This window comes from Oncorhynchus clarkii, chromosome 10, assembly GCF_045791955.1.
Source record: "Oncorhynchus clarkii lewisi isolate Uvic-CL-2024 chromosome 10, UVic_Ocla_1.0, whole genome shotgun sequence".
Taxonomy (NCBI): domain Eukaryota; kingdom Metazoa; phylum Chordata; class Actinopteri; order Salmoniformes; family Salmonidae; genus Oncorhynchus; species Oncorhynchus clarkii.
In genome coordinates, this window is record NC_092156.1 from 25164555 (window position 1) to 25189599 (window position 25045).

General features: G+C 41.5%; 1 pseudogene; it reads left to right on the top strand.

Moving 5' to 3' along the window:
• Positions 1-25045, top strand: part of LOC139419195 (probable ATP-dependent RNA helicase DDX10) — a 119869-nt pseudogene that overhangs the window by 91627 nt on the left and 3197 nt on the right.

Consider the following 25045-nt stretch of genomic DNA (forward strand, 5'->3'; position numbering starts at 1 on the left):
CTGCTCACTGAAGTGTTTTAGGGAGCGTTTGACAGTGATGAGGGGTGGTCGTTTGAGCGCAGACCCCTTACAGATGCAGGCAATCAGGCAGTGATTGCTGAGATGTTGGTTGAAAACAGCAGAGGTGTATTTGGAGTGCAAATTGGTTAGGATGATATCTATGAGGGTGCCCGTGTTTACGGATTTGAGGTTGTACCTGGTAGGTTCATTGATAATTTGTGTGAGATTGAGGGCATCAAGCTTAGATTGTAGGATGGCTGGGGGGACAATCAATTCACATATGATGTACCAAGAAGTACATGGTTGTGTTTTTGGGTTATTACATATCAACTTATTTCCAGATATCTTTTAACTGCCCACAATGCACTATTACTCAAGGTCGTATGGAGGATCCACTCTCTGGTACAGAGTCGGTATGCTAGCTCGGTTGTTAGCTCAAGCTGGCTAACCTTAGCCACTAGCCATGCTAGCATGTAATTACATTCCAGACCAAGTGGTGGTGAGCTAGAATCGACCAATCACAGGAAGTGTGATGTAACAAGAAGCAGAACATGTGCCAATGCAGCATGCTCTTCATGGACTTTGTGGCTGTATTAACTAGTGGGAACCCAGTTAGCAGGCTCTGGTGCCTTCTTCCCGTGGGCTCAGATCGAAAGAAAATCATACATGCTTGCTCTAATTTTGTAGTACCTCGTGTGTTCTCCTTTTTGTTTTACTACGGGAGTTTTTCCATCTTGGCTTAGTGCTAGCGCCCCAACTGACGGACATCTGGAATCTATCTATTCGGGATTTCCCCTAATCTTCAACGGCAGGTGACGTGCCCTTCTCTCCCTGACTTTATTAGCTAACTCAGCCTGCACGCTTTTAAAATGTTTACCATCGGATGGGCCTAGTCTCTGCATTCTTTGCTTTGATCTGTGGTATTATTTTAGTTAGGGCTGACCCCAATTAGTTGACTGGTCAAATTGTTTGGTCATTAAGCTGCTGGTCCAACGTTTGTTTTAGTCGAGCAGTAACAAATATTGGTGTGTGTGCACTACCAGTCAAACGTTTGGACACACCTACTCATTCAAGGGTTTTTCTTTATTTTTACTATTTTCTACATTGTAGAATAATAGTTTAGACATCAACACTATGAAATAGCACATATGGAATCATGTAGGAACAAAAGTGTTAGAGAAATCAAAATAGATTTTAGATTCTTCAAAGTAGCCACCCTTTGCCTTGATGACAGCTTTGCACACTCTTGGCGTTCTCTCAACCAGCTTCACCTGGAATGCTTTTCCAACAGTCTTGAAGGAGTTCCCACATATACTGAGTACTTGTTGGCTGCTTTTCCTTCACTCTGCTGTCCAACTCATCCGAAACCATCTCAATTGGGTTGAGGTCGGGTGATTGTGGAGGCCAGGTCATCTGATGCAGCACACATCACTCTCCTTCTTGGTCAAATAGCACTTAAACAGCCTGGAGGTGTGTTGGGTCATTGTCCTGTAAAACAAATTATAGTCCCACTATGCGCAAACCAGATGAGATGGTATAACGCTGCAGAATGCTGTGGTATCCATGCTGGTTAAGTGTGCCTTGAATTCTAAAGAAATCACTGACCGTGTTACCAGCAAAGCACCATCACACCACCTCCATGCATCACAGTGGGAACTACACATGCGAATATCATCCGTTCATCTACTCTACGTCTCACAAAGACAAGGCCGTTGGAACCTAAAATTGCAAATTTGGACTCATCAGACCAAAGAACAGATTTCCACTGGTCTAATGTCCATTGCTTGTGTTTCTTGGCCCAAGCAAGTCTCTTCTTCTTGTTGGTGACCTTTTAGTAGTGGTTTCTTTGCGGCAATTCGACCAAGGGCTGATTTCAAGCAGTCTCCTCTGAACAGTTGATGTTGAGATGTGTCTGTTACTTGTACTCTGAAGCATTTATTTGGATTTCAATTTCTGAGGTTGGTAACTCTGAACTTATCCTCTGCATTAGAGAGAACTCTGGGTCTTCTTTTCCTGTGGCGGTACTCATGAGAGCCAGTTTCATCATAGAGCTTGATGGTTTTTGCGACATTCAAAGTTCTTGAAATGTTTCGTATTGACTGGACCTTCATGTCTTAAAGTAATGATGGACTGTCGTTTCTATTTGCTTATTTGATCTGTTCTTGCCATAATATGGACTTGGTCTTTTACCAAATAGGGCTTTATTCTGTAAACCACCCCTACCTTGTCACAACACAACTGATTGGCTCAAAAGCATTAAGAAGGAAAGAAATTCCACAAATTCACATTTAACATGTCACACCTGTTAATTGAAATACATTCTACCTCATGAAGCTGGTTGAGAGAATGCCAGGAGTTCGCAAAGCTGTCATCAAGGCAAAGGGTGGCTACTCTGAAGAATCTCAAATATGAAATATATTTTGATTTAACACTTTTTTTTGGTTACTACATGATTCCATATGTGTTATTTCATGTCTTCACTAAAATAGTACAAATAAATATAATCCCTTGAATGGGTAAGTGTCCAAACTTGAAGTGTGTGTGTGTGTGTGTGTGGGTGTGTGTCTGTGTGTGTGTGTGTGTGTGTGTGTAGATAGATAAATGTGTATATAGATAGATACAGTTGAAGTCTGAAGTTTACATACATTTAGGTTGGAGTCATTAAAACTCGTTTTTCAACCACTCCACAAATTTCTTGTTCACAAACTATAGTTTTGGCAAGTCAGTTTGGACATCTACTTTGTGCATGACACAAGTAATTTTTCCAACAATTGTTTACAGACAGATTATTTCACTTATAATTCACTGTATCACAATTCCAGTGGGTCAGAAGTTTGCATACACTAAGTTGACTGTGCCTTTAAACAGCTTAGGAAATTCCAGAAAATGATGTCATGGCTTTAGAAGCTTCTGATAGGCTAATTTACATAATTTGAGTCAATTGGAGGTGTACCTGTGGATGTATTTCAAGGCCTACCTTCAAACTCAGTGCCTCTTTGCTTGACATCATGGGAAAATCAAAAGAAATCAGCCAAGAAAAAAAAATGTAGACCTCCACAAGACTGGTTCATCCTTGGGAGCAATTTCCAAACGCCTGAAGGTACCACGGTCATCTGTACAAACAATAGTACGCAAGTATAAACACCATGAGACCATGCAGCCGTCATACCGCCCAGGAAGGAGACCCGTTCTGTCTCCTAGAGATTTATTTCTTATTTTATTTCACCTTTATTTAACCAGGTAGTCAAGTTGAGAACAAGTTCTCATTTACAATTGCGACCTGGCCAAGATAAAGCAAAGCAGTTCGACACATACAACGACACAGAGTTACACATAGAGTAAAACAAACATACAGTCAATAATACAGTATAAACAAGTCTATATACGATGTGAGCAAATGGGGTGAGATAAGAGAGGTAAAGGCAACAAAAAAAAAGGCCATGGTGGCGAAGTAAATACAATATAGCAAGTAAAACACTGGAATGGTAGATTTGCAGTGGAAGAATGTACAAAGTAGAAATAAAAATAATGGGGTGCAAAGGAGCAAAATAAATCAAATAAATACAGTCTATGGCTTATCTATGGCGGTTAAGATATTGTTTAGGACCTTGAGCGTGGCTGAGGTGCACCCATGACCAGCTCTGAAACCAAATTGCATAGCGGAGAAGGTATGGTGAGATTCGAAATGGTCGGTAATCTGTTTGTTGACTTGGCTTTCGAAGACCTTAGAAAGGCAGGGTAGGATAGATATAGGTCTGTAGCAGTTTGGGTCCTTTGAAGAGGGGGATGACCGCAGCTGCTTTCCGATCTTTGGGAATCTCAGACGACACGAAAGAGAGGTTGAACAGGCTAGTAATAGGGGTGGCAACAATTTCGGCAGATAATTTTAGAAAGAAAGGGTCCAGATTGTCTAGCCCGGCTGATTTGTAGGGGTCCAGATTTTGCAGCTCTTTCAGAACATCAGCTGACTGGATTTGGGAGAAGGAGAAATGGGGAGGCTTGGGCGAGTTGCTGTGGGGGGTGCAGTGCTGTTGACCGGGGTAGGGGTAGCCAGGTGGAAAGCATGGCCAGCCGTAGAAAAATGCTTATTGAAATTCTCAATTATAGTGGATTTATCAGTGGTGACAGTGTTTCCTATCTTCAGTGCAGTGGGCAGCTGGGAGGAGGTGTTCTTATTCTCCCTGGACTTTACAGTGTACCAGAACTTTTTTTGAGTTAGTGTTTCAGGAAGCAAATTTCTGCTTGAAAAAGCTAGCCTTGGCTTTTCTAACTGCCTGTGTATAATGGTTTCTAGCTTCCCTGAAAAGCTGCATATCACGGGGGCTGTTCGATGCTAATGCAGAACGCCACAGGATGTTTTTGTGTTGGTTAAGGGCAGTCAGGTCTGAGGAGAACCAAGGGCTATATCTGTTCCTGGTTCTAAATGTCTTGAATGGAGCATGCTTATTTAAGATGGTTAGGAAGGCATTTTAAAAAAAATAACCAGGCATCCTCTACTGACGGGATGAGATCAATATCCTTCCAGGATACCTCGGCCAGGTCGATTAGAAAGGCCAAGCTCGCTGAAGTGTTTCAGGGAGCGTTTGACAGTGATGAGTGGAGGTCGTTTCACCGCTGACCCATTACGGATGCAGGCAATGAGGCAGTGATCGCTGAGATCTTGGTTGAAGACAGCAGAGGTATTTAGAGGGCAAGTTGGTTAGGATGATATCTATGAGGGTGCCCGTGTTTACGGCTTTGGGGAGGTACCTGGTAGGTTCATTGATAATTTGTGTGAGATTTTTAAAAGTAGAAGTTCAAATTGTTTGGGTACAGACCTGGATAGTAAGCCTGCAGAGTTCTGTCCATCTTTGCAGTAGATTGCAACACCGCCCCCTTTGGCAGTTCTATCTTGTCTGAAAATTTGGTAATTTGGGATGAAAATGTCAGAATTTTTGGTGGTCTTCCTAAGCCAGGATTCAGACACAGCTAGAACATCCGTGTTGGCAGAGTGTGCTAAAGCAGTGAATAAAACAAACTTAGGGAGGAGGCTTCTAATGTTAACATGCATGAAACCAAGGCTATTTAGTTACAGAAGTCATCAAAAAAGAGCGCCTGGGGAATAGGAGTGGAGCTAGGCACTGCAGGGCCTGGATTCACATCTACATCACCAGAGCAAAAGAGGAGTAGGAGGATAAGGGTACGGATAAAAGAAATGAGAATTGGTCGTCTAGAACGTCTGGAACAGAGAGTAAAAGGAGGTTTCTTGGGGCGATAAAATAGCTTCAAGGTATAATGTACAGACAAAGGTATGGTAGGATGTAAATACAGTGGAGGTAAACCTAGGTATTGAGTGATGATGAGAGAGAGATTGTCTCTAGAAACATCATTGAAACCAGGAGATGTCATCGCATGTGTGGGTGGTGGAACTAATAGGTTGGATAACGTATAGTGAGCAGGACTAGAGGCTCTACAGTGAAATAAGCCAATAAACACTAACCAGAACAGCAATGGACAAGGCATATTGACATTAAGGAGAGGCATGCTTAGTCGAGTGATCAAAAGGGTCCAGTGAGTAGTGAGGTTGGTTGGGGTCACGACGATTCAGACAGCTAGCCTGGCCATCGGCAGCAAGCTAGCATAGGATAGAGGTCTGTTTTTAGCCACCTCGTGCGTTTCCGTCAGTAGGATTAGTGGGGTTCCGTGTGGTAGAGGGGATCAATCCAATTCACATTTTTTTTTAAATATATAGTTATAGAGGCCCAAGAAAAAAGAAGAAAAAACATTGTCTGATAGGTCTATTCAGATAGCAGCCAATAAGACAGCTAACGATTAGCGGACCGCAGATGGGCGTTCAGGTAACGTCGCAACGGAGGAGCCAGCTGGATAACTACCTCGGGCAGATAACGCCGACACATTGGTGCGGCTGGCTTCCGGGTTGGATGCTCGCTGTGTTAAGAAGCAGTGCGGCTTGGTTGGGTTGTGTATCGGAGGACGCATGACTTTCAACCTTCGTCTCTCCCGAGCCCGTACGGGAGTTGTAGCGATGAGACAAGATAGCAGCTACTAAAAAAAACAATTGGATACCACGAAATTGGGGAGAAAAAGGGGTAAAAAAAATAATAATAATAAAAACGGGTCCGGATAGGTGATTTTAGCCCAGGAGTGACTGATGGAACTCTTCAGCTGGCTAGCTCCGGAATAATTGATGTTTGCTCCGGAATCGACGTAAGCTGATAGTCACACGGATAGCAGCTAGCTAGCTGCGAGATCCAGGTATCCAGAGCTTGCGGTTGAAATCCGGGGACATGGAGAGAAAAATAGGTCCAGTATGTTCCGAGCCGCGCCGTACAAAACTGCCGATTAGATTTTCGAGCTAAAGGATAGCTGATAACCACAAACCGTGGTTAGCTGAATAGCTTCTGGCTATCTTCTGATTAGCTTCTGGTTAGCTTCAGGCTAGCTTCTGGCTAGCTTCTATGGAGGATTACAGATTTGAGGTTAAAAAAATATATATATATATATATAAATTGGTGAGGCGGGTTGCAGGAGAGTGTTTTGAAGATGAGTTTATGGAAAATAAAAAATATATATAAAAAGGTATGCAAAGAAAGTTGTGTATATATATAATATATATATATACGGGACAAGACGAGGACAAAAGACGTCTGACTGCTATGCCATCTTGGTGACTGATGAACGTACTGTGGTGCGAAAAGTGCAAATCAATCGCAGAACAACAGCAAAGAACCTTGTGAAGATACTGGAGGAAACAAGTATAAAAGTATCTATATCCACAGTAAAACGAGTCCTATATCGACATAACCTGAAAGGCCGCGCAGCAAGGAAGAAGACACTGCTCCAAAACAGCGATGAAAAAGCCAGACTATGGTTTGCAACTGTACATGGGGACAAAGATCGTACTTTTTTAAGAAATGTCCTCTGGTCTGATGAAACAAAAATAGAACTGTTTGGCCATAATGACCATCGTTATGTTTGGAGGAAAAAGGGGGAGGCTTGCAAGCCGAAGAACACCATCCCAACCGTGAAGCACGGGGGTGGCAGCATCATGTTGTGGGGGTGCTTTACTGCAGGAGGGACTGGTGTACTTCATACAATAGATGGCATCATGAGGTAGGAAAATTGTCTATATATTGAAGCAACATCTCAAGACATCAGTCGGGAAGTTAAAGCTTGGTCGCAAATGGGTCCTCAAAATGGACAATGACCCCAAGCATACTTCCAAAGTTGTGGCAAAATAGCTTAAGGACAAGAAAGTCAAGGTATTGGATTGGCCATCACAAAGCCCTGACCTCAATCCTATAGAAAATTTGTGGGAAGAACTGAAAAAGCGTGTACGAGAAAGGAGGCCTACAAACATGACTCAGTTGCACCAGGTCTGGTAGGAGGAATGGGCCAAAATTCACCCAACTTATTGTGGGAAGCTTGTGGAAGGCTACCTGAAACATTTGACCCAGGTTAACGATTTTAATGGCAATGCTACCAAATACTAATTGGGTGTATGTAAACTTCTGACCCACTGGGAATGTGATGAAAGAAATAAAAGCTGAAAAAATCATTCTCTCTACTATTATTCTGACATTTCACATTCTTAAAATAAAGTGGTGATCGTCACTGACCTAAAACATGGAATTCTTTACTAGGATTAAATGTCAGGAATTGTGACAATCTGAGTTTAAATGTATTTGGCTAAGGTGTATGTAAACTTCCGACTTCACCTGTGTATATTTTTGCCCATCTCAGTGAACTAATCCATTGCGGAGACCTGAACTAAAAGACAATTTATGCTTGATTCGAAAATGTGGTCCACGGCTCCAAATTTTGTAACTGCTGAGTGCTCTGTATAGCTCCTCATTGACTTGATTGTTTAGCGCAAGAAGTATGAATGCCCTGACTTCTGCTGAGGCCATATCACCTTAAATGCTGCATGGCCAATGCAGATGTCAGATTGACCATGCAATGCTCTCTCCAGAATGCACGCTCTCCTGCCGATTTGTGTACATTCATTGTTTCATAAATTAATTGTGTGAATTGTTTGATTGTTAGTGTATATCAATTCCACATTACATATATCACCAGTAGTACATGTATCGCTAATTCCTATAACTTCTAATCTGCAATGTTTTTTACTTTGGTTATGGTAATTTATTTTAATGAATTCAATATTCATATTCCTGTCTTCCTGTTCTCATAGTTGGAGTGGACAAGTTTGCAGAGTGCACAACCTATGCTACACTTGTGAGAAACAAGTTTTGGTTTATTTAATTCCATTTACGATTTCTGTCAATTTAGTCATTGTCTTTTGTTTGGAGCGCTCCTGTCAATGTTGAGTAAGGACTCGCATGCATATAAGTTTGTCTATAGGCTGCCTGGCCTGCGCACAAATGTAGGCATATTAATGTTCCCATTTGGGGATCTGATAGTAGTTCTGATTGGTTTAACGCACCAACACTAATGACTTGTGGAGCTTCTCAAAGTAATGTTTTATTCACCGCAAACAAAGTCTGTTTTTACATCCATTGAGAATTATAATAGTTCCTCAATTTACTTGAAAATCTTTCCAGCTCTCTCCCTTTGGATAACCATTCAGCCTGAAAAGAAAAATGTCAGGCTCTGATCCAGTGGAAACGTCATAAAATAGGCTTCTTATCAGTGCTTGACTTGGACTAAAATAGGTTCCGGTACTAATTTTGGGTGCTGGTACTGTTAATATTTAGGTGCAGGAGCTCCACAATACTTTTGAGCTAATATTCTATAAGAGGAACAGGAGCTCAAGCAGTAGCAAATTTGAGGTGCCGGTACTCAGCTCAAGTTACTTTTTAGGTTTATCATTTCCATTTAGATTTGGATAGAATTTTGATTAACCACGTGACAATGATTTTGAGATATATTCTAAATTAAATTAAATTGTTTTAGGAAAATGTGCATATAAAAACCATTACTGGCACGCAGATCAGTAGAAATGTTAAGATAAATTGGCATTCCACCTGAGAAAGGTTGCCGACTCCTCCTGTAGCCTTTTCGCAGAATCTGCGAAAACCAGCAGGAGCGGGAGGAGAATAGTTGGGTCAGGTTTTTTTTTCTTTCGGTTATCTAGATCTCTGGCGCCCTCTTGAGGCATCAAACATAAGCTTAACGCATCAGATAAGCTCAATGCATATAGTTGATTTTACTAAAACACCTAGTGTGTGTGTATATATATGGAAAAATGCATGTAAAAAATATAATAATAATTTGGGCAATCGATTGGTTGAAAGAACAGACAACTTTCGGTCAACCAATATTTTCTGGGGTCGGGGACAGTCCTAGTTTTGTTATTTGTGTTCTAGCTGGGTTCCAGTAGTTGGGCTCTAGCTTAGTGACCATAACCGTGGTGGTTGGCTAGGCTAATAACTAGTTAGCTAACGTTAGCTGGTTGACTAGCTTGCTGGAAAGAAGTAGAAGGTGCTCAACCAATGTGAGTAGAGGTGGATACTAAAAATGTGTAGACATCATTGGACAGGAAGAGGCTCAATGCTCACTCACTATTAAAAATGCACAGTTTTATTAAACAAGTTTAAAAGATTGACGCTTCGGCCTTCAATGGCCTTCAGAATAATCACAAAAGGAATATACAAGTTAATATAGGGCATGGGGAAGACAATTATGGAGAACTCTCTTCAGCTGGTGGTGCTAATGAGAGACATTGTGGTAAACCATAAAGGTTGGTACTCAGGGTGTGTCGTGGTCAATGTCGCCACCTAGTGATGGAGTACAGAAGTGAAACCTGTAAACAACAATTAGAAAACTGGACAGGCTTTTTTTTACAACTACAGTAGGTGTAATCTACATACAACCACTACCATACAATACATGTTGAATATGCTGGGTATTGAAAAATAAATTACAGAGCTAAGCATATCTAGGGATAGCTTCCTAGCAAAGAACTGCAAAAGGCTAACATTCATTGATAACTGTTTAGAAGGCTTTATGTGTTTCCAAAACTTTGATTAACTTTAATGTAGTTGTAAGCTACTGTAGGTGTTGATAGCAACTGGCTGACTTGTAGTGCTAACGTAACGTTAGCAGACTGGTAGGGCTAGAGTTAACAGGCTAGTAGGGCTAATGTTAACAGGCTAGTAGGGCTAACGTTAGCAGACTGGTAGGGCTAGAGTTAGCAGACTGGTAGGGCTAGAGTTAGCAGGGTAGTAGGGCTAACGTTAGCAGGCTAGTTGGCTAGCAACCTTGCAAGTTGATTTGTAACAATACATTCGTAAGTATTTGCTTTCAAATTGGCTGGAAATTCAATTGAAACCAATAGACATGGGTGCAAGTAATTTGTTTTAATTAAAAGTTATTTATGTTGGAGTTTTCATGTCTAAGGAACAGGCTGGCTTGCCGGGTTCTACATATTTCATTACATCACCCCCCCCCCCCCCCCCCTGAAAAGTAAGGGAACTTTGCATTTTGATGTGTATTCTAATGCAAATCCATGTGTTACATGTGGTTACGTTTATGCTACCTAGGTTGACATAACGTGCTCCAGCAGTGTAGCCGTAACGGACTACACTATGAAAAATGGATACGCTGAAATTAGGATCCCTGGATGATGAACTCACTGTAGGTTAGCTTGCCTTTAATGTATGCCCAGTTCACCTGCATTTTAAAGCGTCACATACATTTGATGGTTTCCTTAATGTGAAGTGATTGCAGCATTTATTTAAATATTTATAGTCAATAGCTCTTGCTGGAGCCATTCTAAACTGGCACCAGGCATGGATTCTGCGCGTGCATGCGTACACTGTCAGACATTTTCAACGATCGTGACATCCCAGGGGGTGCCTCTGAAGATGTGTGTGTGTTAAAGTAGCAGACACAGTAAAGGCTTGTACAAGAAGGCTGAGTGCACACACTTTCACACAAACACTTGGGAAATAAACATTGCATGATGTTGAATGTCAGCTTTTTACTTTGACCTTAACCAGTTAAATGTAATCTACATAGTTTCCTGAAGTAATTATTTATCATGAGGTTCATAAACAATAGCTAGTAATATTATGTATTTCCTATTCAACAAAACTGTATAAGGCTTGAAATGACTGGTTTCTAAATATTGTATAATCAAATTATAAAATGACTATGATTTCACCTTATAACTGTAAAATACGTATTTGTAGGTTTAGTGTTTGCATATTTGCATATTTTCTAATGGTCTCTCTCATTCAAACATCTGCCACCTCTATACACAATACCACAAAGCGAAAACAGGTTTTTAGAAATGTTTGCAAATGTATTAAAAATAGATACGTTATTTACATACAGTTGAAGCCGAAAGTTTACAAACACCTTAGCCAAATACATTTAAACTCAGTTTTTCCCAATTCCTGACATTTAATCCTTGTAAAAATTCCCTGTCTTAGGTCAGTTAGGATCACCACTTTATTTTAAAATGTGAAATGTCAGAATAATAGTAGAGTGATTTATTTCAGCTTTTATTTCTTTCATCACATTCGCATTGGGTCAGACGTTTACATACACTCAATTAGTATTTGTTAGCCTTTAAAATTGTTTAACTTGGGTCAAATGTTTCGGGTAGCCTTCCACAAGCTTTCCACAATAAGTTGGGTGAATTTTGGCCCATTCCTCCTGACAGAGCTGGTGTAACTGAGTCAGGTTTGTAGGCCTCCTTGCTCGCACACACTTTTTGCGACCAAGCTTTAACTTCCTGACTGATGTCTTGAGATGTTGCTTCAATATATCCACATAATTTTCCTTCCTCATGATGCCATCTATTTTGTGAAGTACACCATCTCCTCCTGCAGCAAAGCAAAATATAGATACTTTTGTACCTGTTTCCTCCAGCATCTTCACAAGGTCCTTTGCTGTTGTTCTACTATTGATTTGCACTTTCGCACCAAAGTACATTCATCTCTAGGAGACAGAACGCGTCTCCTTCCTGAGCAGTATGACGGCTGCATGGTCCCATGGTGTTTATACTTGCGTACTATTGTTTGTTCAGATGAACGTTGTACCTTCAGACATTTGGAAATTGCTCCCACGGATGAACCAGACTTGTGGAGGTCTACAATATTTTTTCTGAGGTCTTGGCTGATTTCTTTTGATTTTCCCATGTTGTCAAGCAAAGAGGCACTGAGTTTGAAGGTAGGCATTGAAATGCATCCACAGGTACACCTCCAATTGACTCAAATTATGTGAATTAGCCTATCAGAAGCTTCTAAAGCCATGAGATCATTTTCTGGAATTTTCCAAGCTGTTTAAAGGCACAGTCAACATAATGTATGCTAACTGACCGACTGGATTTGTGATCCAGTGAATTATAAGTGAAATACTCTGTCTGTAAACAACAACACAAAATTACTTGTGTCATGCATAAAGCAGATGTCCTAACTGACTTGCCAAAACTATAGTTTGTTAACAATACATTTTTGAAGTGGTTGAAAACGATTTTTAATGGCTCCAACCTAATTGTATGTAAACTTCCGACTTCAACTGTAAGTATTCAGGCCCTTTGCTTTGAGACTCAAAATTGAGTTCAGGTGCATCCTGTTTCCATTGATCATCCTGGATTGGAGTCCACCTGTGTTAAATTCTATTTATTGGACATGATTTAGGAAGGCGCACACCTGTCTATATAAGGTCCCACAGTTGACAGTGCATGTCAGAGCGAATACCAAGCCATGAGGTCGAAGGAATTGTCAGAGAGCTCCGTGACAGGATTGTGTCGAGGCACAGATCTGGGGAAGGGTTCCAAAAAATGTCTGCAGCATTAAAGGTCCCCAAGAACACGGTTGCCTCCTCCATTCTTAAATGGAAGACGTTTGGAACCACCGAGACTCTTCCTAGAGCTTTCCGCCCGGCCAAACTGAGCAATCGGGGGAAAAAGGGCCTTGGTCAGGGAGGTGACCAAGAACCCAATGGTCACGCTGACAGAGCTCCAATTCCTCTGTGGAGATGGTTGTCCTTCTGGAAGGTTCTCCCATCTCTGCAGCACTCCACCAATCAGGCCTTTATGGTAGAGTGGCCAGACGGAAGCCACTCCTCAGTAAAAGGCACATGACAGTCCGCTTGGAGGCACATAAAGGACTCTCAGACCATGAGAAACAAGATTCTCTGTTCTGATGAAACCAAGATTGATCTCTTTGGCCTGAATGCCAAGTGTCACGTCTGGAGGAAACCTGGAAACATCCCTACGGTGAGGCATGGTGGTGGCAGCATCATGCTGTGGGGATGTTTTGCAGGGACTGGGAGACTAGTCAAGATCAAGAGAAAGATGAATGGAGCAAGTACAGAGAGAGATCCTTGATGAAAACCTGCTCCAGAGCATTCAGGACCTCAGACTGGAACGAAGGTTCACCTTCCAACAGAACAATGACCATAAGCACACAGCCAAGTTATTGCAGGAGTGGCTTCTGGACAAGTCTCTAAAAGTCCTTGAGTGGACCAACCAAAGCCCGGTCTTGAACCCGATCGAGCATCTCTGGAGAGACCTGAAAGTAGCTGTGCAGCAACGTTCCCCATCCAACCTGACAGAGCTTGAAAGGATCTGTAGAATGTGAGAAACTCCCCAAAAACAGGTGTGCCAAGTTTGTAGCGTCATACCCAAGACGACTCGAGGCTGTAATCGCTGCCAAAGGTGCTTCAACAAAGTACTGAGTGAATGGTCTGAATACTTATGGAAATGTGATATTTCATTGTTTAGACATTTTTGCAAATTTATTAAACTGTTTTTGCTTTGTCATTATGGGGTATTGTGTGTAGATTGATGAGGGGGGGAAAACAATTTAATCAACTTTAGAATAAGGCTGTAGCGTAACAAAATGTGGACAACATCAAGAGGTCTGAAAACTTTCCAAATGCACTCTATAATATTATATATCCTGTTTCCATCCATATGCATGGCATGCCATATACTGTCAAATGTTAACACATTTCCAACTAAAGATGCTCTGAGTATTTCATTGAACATATTGTCTGTTATTTTCCACACAGTATCTGTAATATGCCTAAAAGGGTTTTCAGTTTCTAAGGAAACACTGGCTCCTCGCTCAGCTAAATAAGGCATTCTTGTTATGGTGAGTCCAGAAGTCTCCCTAGCGGGGGCTGAGATTGCACTGTGGCCGTATTGAACATCTGAGACTATACTGAAGATAATGATATGAAACCACGCACAGGCCTGCTTGGTGGTGTGGCGTTATGCTGCCAGTTCATCAGTAGATTTAGTTTATGATACTGTCAGCTTTGATTTTTTTGAATTACTTATCTATTGAGCAAAGTGAATGAAACGATGCATGTTTGCTGTTAATCGGTATATTATGATCAGGTTAGGAAAAAAATACAGTACTCACCTGATTTCAAGAACTAGTGTTGGGACACAGTGGTACTGTGTGAGTCTCATTGAGTTCTCCCTGCTCTCTGTCAGGGGTTGGATTTCTTTCAGTCTCCCTGTCGTCAGCATGAGGCAGGACCAACTCTTGTTTTTATTCTGTTCACATGGACAGGACTGTTCTTACCGCAAGTCTCTGTCAGCAGAATTTCAAATGAATCGCACGAAGCCAGGTTTCCAGACAGGATTGGTTTACAGCACATACAGACAGTGAATCTGTCTCCCTGCACAGCAAGACTTGCAGCGGGAAACAGCAGCTAATTCTAACCTATTCTAATATTAGATAAAGCAAAGATTAGATTTCCTGCCTAGATTCAAGAATTACTACAATAAAGTACCCGCCTCTTCCATTACCTCCCCCATTTTGCCGTCTCTGGGTAGAAAATGGGTATAGGAGTCGATAGGATATAGGAGTAGATAGTAGAGCAAGGAAGCTAAAATGAAAATGATCGACACCAATCAGTTATCACAGGCAGTTTGATATCATTCATAACGATAAGTAGCCTATACTAGAGAAATGTGACGTTTTTAAATGAAATAAGTAATAAAGAACAGGTGTCCTTAATGTTTTGTACATTGTGTATAACCACCAGAACGTAGGAAAATCCATAATGCAGGTTCTGTTTGGAAAGCTATGAAAGCTACAGCAATGCACTCCAGCATGACCCTCTGCTCATGACCCTCTGTTTTCTGCGGTAGCCTCTGGAGTGACGCCGTTTACCCGATTTGAAGTAACAGTTATGATACCTTTTGACTTTTTTCATTTTCAAACATTCTGTGGGTCGGTCTCATTCTCACATCAGACGGTCTGAGAAAGTCCATGATTTTCTGGAAGCCATTAAGTCTGACTTGTCCGTGTGGGGCGAATAAGGCTCGTTGAACACTGAGATTAGAGACATGGACTCAGATATGTGGAACAAACAGCACCCTCTCATTATAATTGTCCATAGAGAAATCTACCACAGCCGTGTTTGTCCCAGATTCTTTCATAAGATGGGGGCTCTGGGTGTCTGAGAACCCGAGCTCATTAACAAGTGCGTTCCACTGGGCAGTTTCATCCATTTTAAGTAGATCAATTATTTCTCTCTCTGTACCTCCTCTCTCATTCCCTGCTTGCATCAAAGAGCACACAGTAAAACTCCCTAGAACTTCCACTTGTTTTATTTGTAGCTTTTATTGTCCTCCATTTATGCATATAGGTTACATTGTGTGAGGGAGATCCACAGGTTATTAGTGACACACACACGACCAGAGTTGTTTTGTGCCCCCGATTTGGTCTTTACGATGCTCACATTACTAGGGTTACCTTTCTGCCGGTCTCTGTAAACCTCAATATCGAGCTGCGTTTATCTTTCTCCATCTTCTTTTAACCTACTCCTGCACCAGGCAGTTGGAGTATTTTCTTATCTTCTACTGTTTTATATCCCTCTGGCTATTATTTCTGTCCGCCCTGCAGTATTGCTACTTGCCAGCTTCAGACTTAATATTATTGCTGAGTTCATATAGGGGTGTGATTTTAGTGTGGTTTGGCAAGCTTTCACCTTGTGAAAGATAGCTTCCAGTAATTGGGTACACTGACATCGGTACCCATACATTACCCTGTATGGGGAATTTGTTTCTCCTCCTTGCCATGTTAATTCATCTATTCATTGATTGCATTGCCAATGCCAAATGAAGCTGTTGACATCGCACGTGACTTGTGATTTTCCCACTCACCATTTACATCAGTACCTTTTTGATGTGTAAATGATTCGCTCAGTAAGAGCTTTTTCAAGACATCTGGCACAACATTCATCGGGTTTCATATAGTCTTAGCACAATTGGTTGATTTTCTTATTGAATCCAACACCTGAAGTATTTGAAGTAACTGTATTTTGTCCTGTTTATCCCAGGAGCAGAAATCTGAAGAGGAGGTGGTAGCGTACCTGGACGGTGCCGATGGAGAGGAGTTTGACCCCAGCACGCTTCCCGACCCGGACAAACTATGCTCTTTCCTCTGCTCTGAGGAAGATGATGACCAGAGCAGGTAAAAACTATAGGCTACTGTACCAGCTAGTTTTTCCTGAAACGGAATGTATGATAGACTAAAAGCTCCAGCCCGAGCATTTAAAATCACTTGACAATGCAGCCGTACCAATAAGGATTTTGTGACTAGTAGATCTGAAAGAACAGGCATCAATTCGACCAAGCCTAGATGTTTGGCTATCACTGTTACATGTCCAATCCTTTAAAAACTACCAGACAGAATCGAGAAGTCATGGGCTTGTGATCCAGCAATGGTCTGACATTTCTCAAGAAATCCATATTGGAAAACAATGAGCTGCTCAGCATTATTGGACCAGCAGTCTGTTGTAGCGAGGGTTGTTTCCTTCGAGCATTCCTAGCGTCATTAGATTTGCAATGTTGTATCTCTGCTCGTCTGCCTAGGGTTATTGGGATTTGGGGTGTAATTGACTCTGGAGCAGAACTATACCCTTTCCAGGAGGGAGGACTCCCTTGTAGCCCGCTGGCCGAGGCATTGATCGCTGGGCGTGCGGCAGCTAGGCTATAAAGTGTGTAATTAGAGACAGATTAAAAGTGGCAGCCGAGGGTGAAGGGCAACGCAGCCTCTCGCTACAGGGCAATGCACCAAGGATTTAAAGGCAGAGCGGCAGGCAGTACGAGGCTTCTGGTTTTCTGCTCCACGTCTTCCTCTCTTTTCTCAGTGTCTTAGGTGTCTATTCCGGTGTATTGTCTTTGTGCTCTCGCTCTCTGACTTGATTCTACTTACCTTTTTCCGGCCCTTTTCTGTTCGCTTCCTCACATACACTTCCTTCTCTCTCTGTCTCTCTCCCCTGTGTGTGGAGGAGCAGGTGATGTTCATTCCATCTCCTCCTCCTCCTCCGTAAGCCCACTAGTCCATAGGGCTGGGGGCGAGAACAGATTTATGCTCCCCTGGCGTTCACTGCATGACTACGCTTGCCCGTTACCACAGAGATCTACCACTAGCCTGCCTGCCTCTCTCACCGGGATGCTGGTTTGTAACCAAGGAAGGGGTTCTCAGAACACCACCACTTATTTATCACCCTCACATTGACACCCCCCTCCTCTCTCTCCCCCTCCCTCTGCCTCTTTCCTCCAGTGTATATTAACACCACCTCCTAGTGCCTTCCCCTGGCAGATTTCCCCCCTGTGCAGAGTACCCCCCTGTGCTGCTGGTTTATGGCCTGACCATTGTTACAGCGCACCAAGGATGTACTGTATCCATTCCATATCCCTGCTCAGTCCATCCATGCCTGTATTGGCCTATTCTGACTCACTCTACTGATCATATCCTGTGGTGATGATGAATGACAGTGTAATTGACAGTCTCCCTGGCTGACGTAATCACTGAGTCATTTGATCGTGATCTCCAGGGCAACAGCCGGTGACATGAGTAGCAGCACCGTCAAGTATTTAGATGGATGAATGTCCCCAGGACAGCTCTAAGGCCAATTGGCTGTACCTGGATATAGACGATCATTAGCATGCTACTCGCTAACCATAGGGGTGCAATTGATTGATGCTCAGCCTTTAGCAGACCATATTACCCTCGTTGCTGACACTGTTAACTATGTATCACCACCACCAAAATCAGAATCACTTTATTCGCCAAGTATAAAAATCAACTGTACTAGTTTCAGACTCTGGTCTTGTCCGGTCTTGATTACAGTCTGGTAATATGATAAAGTGCAGAAAAGAAAGACCTATCAAAGCTGCAGCTAGCTCAAAACAGTGCAGCACATCTAGCTCTTAACTGCACATACAGAACTAACATCAACAATCGACACATCGACAACAGCCACCCTCGAAGCAGCGTTACCCATGCAGAGCAAGGGGAATAACTGCTCCAAGTCTCAGAGCGAGTGACGTTTGAAACAGTATTAGCGAACACCCCGCTAACTAGCTAGCCATTTCACCTCGGTTACACCAGCCATTAGGCTGATAGGCTTGAAGTCATAAACAGCGCTGTGCTTGCGAAGAGCTGCTGGCAAAATGCACTAAAGTGCTGTTTGAATGAATGCTTATGAATGCTTACGTGCCTGCTGCTGCCTACCACCGCTCAGTCAGACTGCTCTATCAAATCATAGACTTAATTATAACATAACACACAGAAATACGAGCCTTTGGTCATTAATATGATCGAATTTCAAAAACAAAACGTTTATTATTTCAGTGAAATACGGAACCGTTCAGTATTTTATCTAACGGGTGGCATCCCTAAGTCTAAATATTCTTGTTACATTGCACAACCTTCAATGTTATGTCATAATTACGTACAATTCTGGAAAATTAGTTCGCAATGAGCCAGGCAGCCCAAACTGTTGCATATACTCTGACTCTGCGTGCAATGAACGCAAGAGAAACGACACAATTTCACCTGGTTAATATTGCCTGCTAACCTGGATCTCTTTTAGCTAAATATGCAGGTTTAAAAATATATACTAAGAGCGTTGGACTAGTTAACTATAAGGTTACAAGATTGGATCCCCCGAGCTGACAAGGTGAAAATGTGTCATTCTGCCCCTGAACAAGGCAGTTAACCCACCGTTCCTAGGCTGTCATTGAAAATAAGAATGTGTTCTTAACTGACTTGCCTAGTTAAATAAAGGTATATAAAATACAACTTTTTTTAAAGAATCGGCAAAATGGGCGCCCAAAAATACCGATTTCCGATTGTTATGACAACTTGAAATCAGCCCTAATTAATCGGCCATTCCGATTAATCGGTCGACCTCTAATACGTATGCTATGATGCTGGGAAAGTTGTCTCGAGCACCTACAGCGCTGGTCATAAAAAAAAGCTAGCTAGGTCATGGATGCAAACAATGTTCTTCCCCAAAAACATAGCAAAATGACATATGTTTCAGTAGCTATAGTTAGCTAGCTAACTATATAGCTTAGTGTCATCATCTAAAATAACCCTAATTTATAAAACAGTTCTTATTTGATTAATGGTGGTCGGACCCATCTATGAGAAGCTAGCCACAATATGGATTAGCCACAATAATTCACTTGCCTTCAGAATAAAAGTATGTCATTGACAGTGAAGCAAATGAATACAAATAGTATAATTATTCCATAATTGAATAGATCATGCTAAACAAGGTTGGAATGTTATATAAAATCAACAAAAGACAATCATTTGTTAATTTGACAAAAATCTGTTGAAATCACACTGGATGTATTATACTTTAGAATTCTATTTCACTGTACAGCCTTACCTATGAATTGTGGATCAATGACATGGGTTATCAGTCTACTCAGTGACACCCAGATAACATTAGCATTGTAGCTCTTATTTTGTGGGACTGTGAATTGAGCCACATTTATTGTCAACCTATGTGTATTGAACTCTATTCCCGAGGAAAAACAATACTGCGTGGATGTTTTGGAGTCTGATAACTCTGAGGATGACTTTGGGGAAAAAATATCTTAGGTATTGAGTCGACTGATACCCCATTTCATTGATCCCCAATCTTTAGGTAAAGCTGTACAGTGAAATATGAATGTCAATACACACAACAGGCTGACTGGGGAGGTGATTTCACACACTGTCACAGTCCCGCGATAAGCTCTACAACGCTAATATTTGCGTAAACTCTTCAGTTGTGTTCTGTGGGTGTCATTGATACCCCCATTTCATTGCTTCACATTATCTAGTCGAAATATGGCATGATTCCACCAATTGTAACCTTCTGCATCACTTTCAGAGGTACTTTTATTTTGAAGGCAAAACGCAAATTCCACTATTGTGCCTAATCCTTATTGTGGCTAGCTTCACAACATAACCCGGTCCGCTTGAGCCTCACTAGCCAGATGAAGCTAGCTGGCTGCTTATAACGTTAGCTTTGGGCAACAGGGTTGAGTAGCTGGCTCGCTATTTATTTTCATGAACTGAAGTTCAATTTCAATAGGTGAACCACAAGTGGCTACCTAGCTAATACCTACTCACGAGGATTCCTAAACAGTTGATTGTCAAGGGCAATGAATTCCATTCTCTTGGCTTTAATTGATTTCACCTTTTGAGTTGTCTCGCTGAAATGTTCTTACTCTTTCAAATGACTGCTCGACTTGTTGACTGCTCAATCCACACAGCAGACATTGTGGGCTAGGTTAGGAATGCTGTGTTGCACAACACTTTACGTGGCATCATTGCGTCATGTACCTACCTTTATATAGGTATGCACGTCAGCTTTGACATCGGTATTAAACTAGACATTGGGCCGTTACCCATGTTGGCATTTTTTGCTAATATCGGCCGATTCCAGTATGTTCACCGATATATCGTGCATCCCTAATTCCAACAGTTCACCCAAGTGTTTTGCTCTAAATCACATGTCAAATTGCAATTGCAACATTTGGTTAAAAATAAGGCCTAGATTGTTTCCTCATATCGTGCAGCCCTACGTGGCAGTGTGGAAATGCCCAAATGAGTGCAGGTAATGCAGAAATTTATAAAATTGATACATTTTTGGTTGAATTGAACACTGGCGAAGGACCCATTAAAATCACAGAGAATGTATGTGTTGCCACCCTAGGGTCACTCATTACTCATAAAGCACATTTAGAACTTGTATTATTAAAAAACAAAATACCATCATATCGTCCAGTTTTTTAGTTTTTTTTAATACTGTCATGGGTTTTGGCCTAAAATCTCCTGGCACTAGATGGAGTCTGATGCCGTGTATCCTAACATGGTTTCCATGGCCTTTGTTAGTAAAACAGCCCCACAACATTACAGATCCACCACCATACTTCACAGTGGGGATTAGGTTATTTTCTGCATGACCATGGCTCTTTTTATGCCAAACTCACCTCTGGTGTTTTTTGCTAAAAAAAGCTCTATTTTATCTCATCAGACCGTCCAACCTGGTTCCAATCAAAGTTCAAAGACATTTAACAAACTCCAGCCGCTTACGTTTGTGGTTTGGTGACAGCAGAGGCTTTCTTCAGGCAACCTTTCCAAATAACTTTTTGGCATGGAGGTGGTGTTATTGTAGTTTTGGAGACCAGATGTAACCAACTATTGCAATTCTCCAACTGTGATTCTTGGCGATGTATTTTTCCACTTGAACCATCCCTCTCACTGTGCGTGGGGGCGAAATACACTTGTGTCCTCTTCCAGGCAGGTTCATCACTACTTCAGTTGTTTTACATGTCTTATTGCACTAATAGTGGAGATGGGTATTTTCAGGCGTGTAGCTATCTTTTTAAAGCCATTACCTGATTATGAAGGCTAACAACCTTTTGTCTTATTTCATTTGTGTGTGCTCAGTCATCCATCAACATGGTAAAGGACAAAGGGAGTGTCACCTCATATTTATACCCTAGTGAAACAGGAAGTCATGGCTGACGACTTAAAAACTTCTTAGGAATCGGCATCCCGTCAACGGGACAGTTAATGTGTCTTGTGTCACCATCGCAGATTTTAGAGAAACAACAAATGTCGGTACAAGTGTCTTATATCGGCTGAAAGCTTAAATTCTTGTTAATATAACTGCACTGTACAATTTACAGAAGCTATTACTGCAAAAAAGGCCATGCAATTTTTTTTATTTTTTTATTTTTATTTTTTTATATTTTTTTCACCTTTATTTAACCAGGTAGGCAAGTTGAGAACAAGTTCTCATTTACAATTGCGACCTGTTTGAGGTGAGCTCCTAACAAAACACTTTTTTCACCGCATTAGGCTTGATAAATTTACCTCTGAAGGTAAAATGTGTACTTACATTCTGAAATCTTGCTCTGATTTATCATCCAAAGGGTCCCAGAGATAACATGAAGTGTCGTTTTGTTAGATCAAATGCTTTTTCATGTCCTAAAAACGTCCATATAGCATGCACGATCGGTTTTGTATTTCCACTCGTTCAATTAGCAAAGAATGTAATCTGTGAAAATCTAACCCTAAACATTGTTTCAACCAGTCAAATCACGTTAGTATGTATTCCTCAGAGATCCTAGAATGTAACGAGACTTCACTATATCATTAGGGGTGTAGTATATCCTATAGGACACCATATTTGTTCAGAGAGCGACACCTTCATGGCACCCCGATGACATAGACGGTTTTCACTTGAACGACTCTAACTTTGTCAAATAAGCACCAATTGGGGTCAAACGAAGCTAGCTAGATAGCCAATGAGCTGGGCTTTACGGGACTATCCGGAAAGCTTTTATCTGTCTGAAAATGTAGCTACTAACCTTGTACGACAGCATGGCTTTTCCTTTTGGACAAGAATTATAAGAATATTCAGAGTTATGAAAACTGGTTGTTTTGCAAATGTTGAACTTATAATATGGCTACTAATACTGGAAAAGCTCAATCAAAGTCCAAGTTTACAGATTTGACGATATTCTTGCAGAAAAAATGTAGTATGAATGCAAATGTCTCCTTCACGATTTCCCAAATGTACCTGGGTGACTTCACACTAAATGTCATGTAGATCGCTCATTTAAAAAAAGGGGGCTGATTGCACGCTTTTTCAAAAATGTGGACGTATGTGGCATTGTATTGTAACAACTGCTCATTTTAGTGCCATTTTATTGACCCCAGCACAAGGTGGACCTGTGTAATTATCATGCTGTTTAATCAGCTTCTTGATATGCCACACTTGTCAGGTGGATGGATCGTGGCAAATGAGAAATGCTCATTAACAGGGATGTGAACAAATTTGTGCTCAAAATTGGAGAGAAATAAGCTTTTTGCGCTTGTGGAACATTTCTGGGATCTATTATTGCAACCCAACACTTTACATGTAGCGTTTATATTTTTGTTAAGTATAATTATTTCTTGATGACCATTTCTTTCTTAAATGTTTTAACTCAAAGGTTAGATTCATATGATATTTTGAGTGTAAGATGTAGCTGATAAACAGCAATGAACAGGATCAATAATTCAGGAGGCCACCGTAGTATTTTAGATTTGTGTGTCTGTGTATCTGTGTTTTGTTACTTGTCTTGTTTTTGTGTGGACCCCACGAAGAATAGCTGCTGCTTTGGCAAAAGCTACTGGGGATCCGAATAAACCAACCAATACACATACCCGGAATTTGACTTGGTGAATAGTTGCTGCCATCGATAGACAATGTACAAATAGAATACAGAAATATAATCAACATACGGAATATACAATATAAATACAGAAAACATAAAACTCTTGAGTATAAGCTGATAAGCTGTGAGGATATAAGGTGAGGCGAGTTACTTTTAACAGTAACCTTGCCAACAACAAACATATAGACAAGTGAATTCTCTTGACAGTCTTTCTGCTAACAAGACAGAGGAGTAATTTCACCCAAAGTAAAAAGGAAGGGGAAAACCAGTGGTGCATTTGTCTTGCTTTGCTGTTTGTTAGTGCTGACAGGGTGGTTTTCTCTAACCTTAGCCCATGGTGAACACAACCTGAGCCCAAATTAAAAACGTAGTTTGTAGAAAATCTGTTTGGTGCAGATAGTAAGAACATTAGATGTTGGGGAATCGTCCCACCGATTCTGAATAAATTACGTTTGCAACACAACTTAAGCCATGACTGACGTGAGGGCCATAACATATGAAACATTCCCTCTTATCAGTTGTTAACCCCATCCCAGTCTATACATTATATACCACCATATACAGTTCTGTGTGCATCCACTGGAGAAAAGCCTTAAATGATTCAACAGACTTAAGCCTTGTTCACACTGCGAGACAAATCTGTTTTGGAGTACTGACAGTCCAAACAGCAAGTTACAAGTGACCAAATCATAATTGTGTGTGTTCAGACAGCAGTCATTTGTTGACATGGTTCTGCTAGTTGTCATAGTAATAACGACGGGTGAGTGCACAATGGTGTAGGCTGATTGGTGGTGGTGTGCTCGTGCTTCCCATCACTCAGAAGTTTATGTAGCAAACAAAGGTGATGACAACGCCTGCATGAACATTGCTCAATGTTCAAAATCATAGTGGGTTTTTTTTTAAGCCTCAAAGGATATGATTATCCAAATTTCAAAACAAGTCATTTTTGGCTAGCCAAGGCAGTCAACTAGCTAGCCAAGGCAGTCAACTAGCTAGCCAAGGCAGTCAACTAGCTAGCCAAGGCAGTCAACTAGCTAGCCAAGGCAGTCAGCTATCTAGCCAAGGCAGTCAGCTAGCTAGCCAAGGCAGTCAGCTAGCTAGCCAAGGCAGTCAGCTAGCTAGCCAAGGCAGTCAGCTAGCTAGCCAAGGCAGTCAGCTAGCTAGCCAAGGCAGTCAACTAGCTAGCCAAGGCAGTCAACTAGCTAGCCAAGGCAGTCAGCTAGCTAGCCTAGGCAGTGAACTAGCTAGCTGGGTAGCTGTTTAGCTTTCTAGCACATGTTCACATGAACAATGAACACAATTACATTTTATGGATGGCAATTTGAATGCACAGAGATACCGTGATGAGATCCTAAGGCCCATTATTGTGCCATTAATTCGCCGCCATCACCTCATGTTCCAGCATGATCACCTACCCCCATGTCGCAAGGATCTGTACACAATTCCTGGAAGCTGAAAATGTTCCAGGTCTTCCATGGCCTGCATACTCATTAGACATATCACCCATTGATCATATTTGGGATGCTCTGGATCGACGTGTACAATGGCGTGTTCCGGTTCCCGACATTATCCAGGAACTAAGCACAG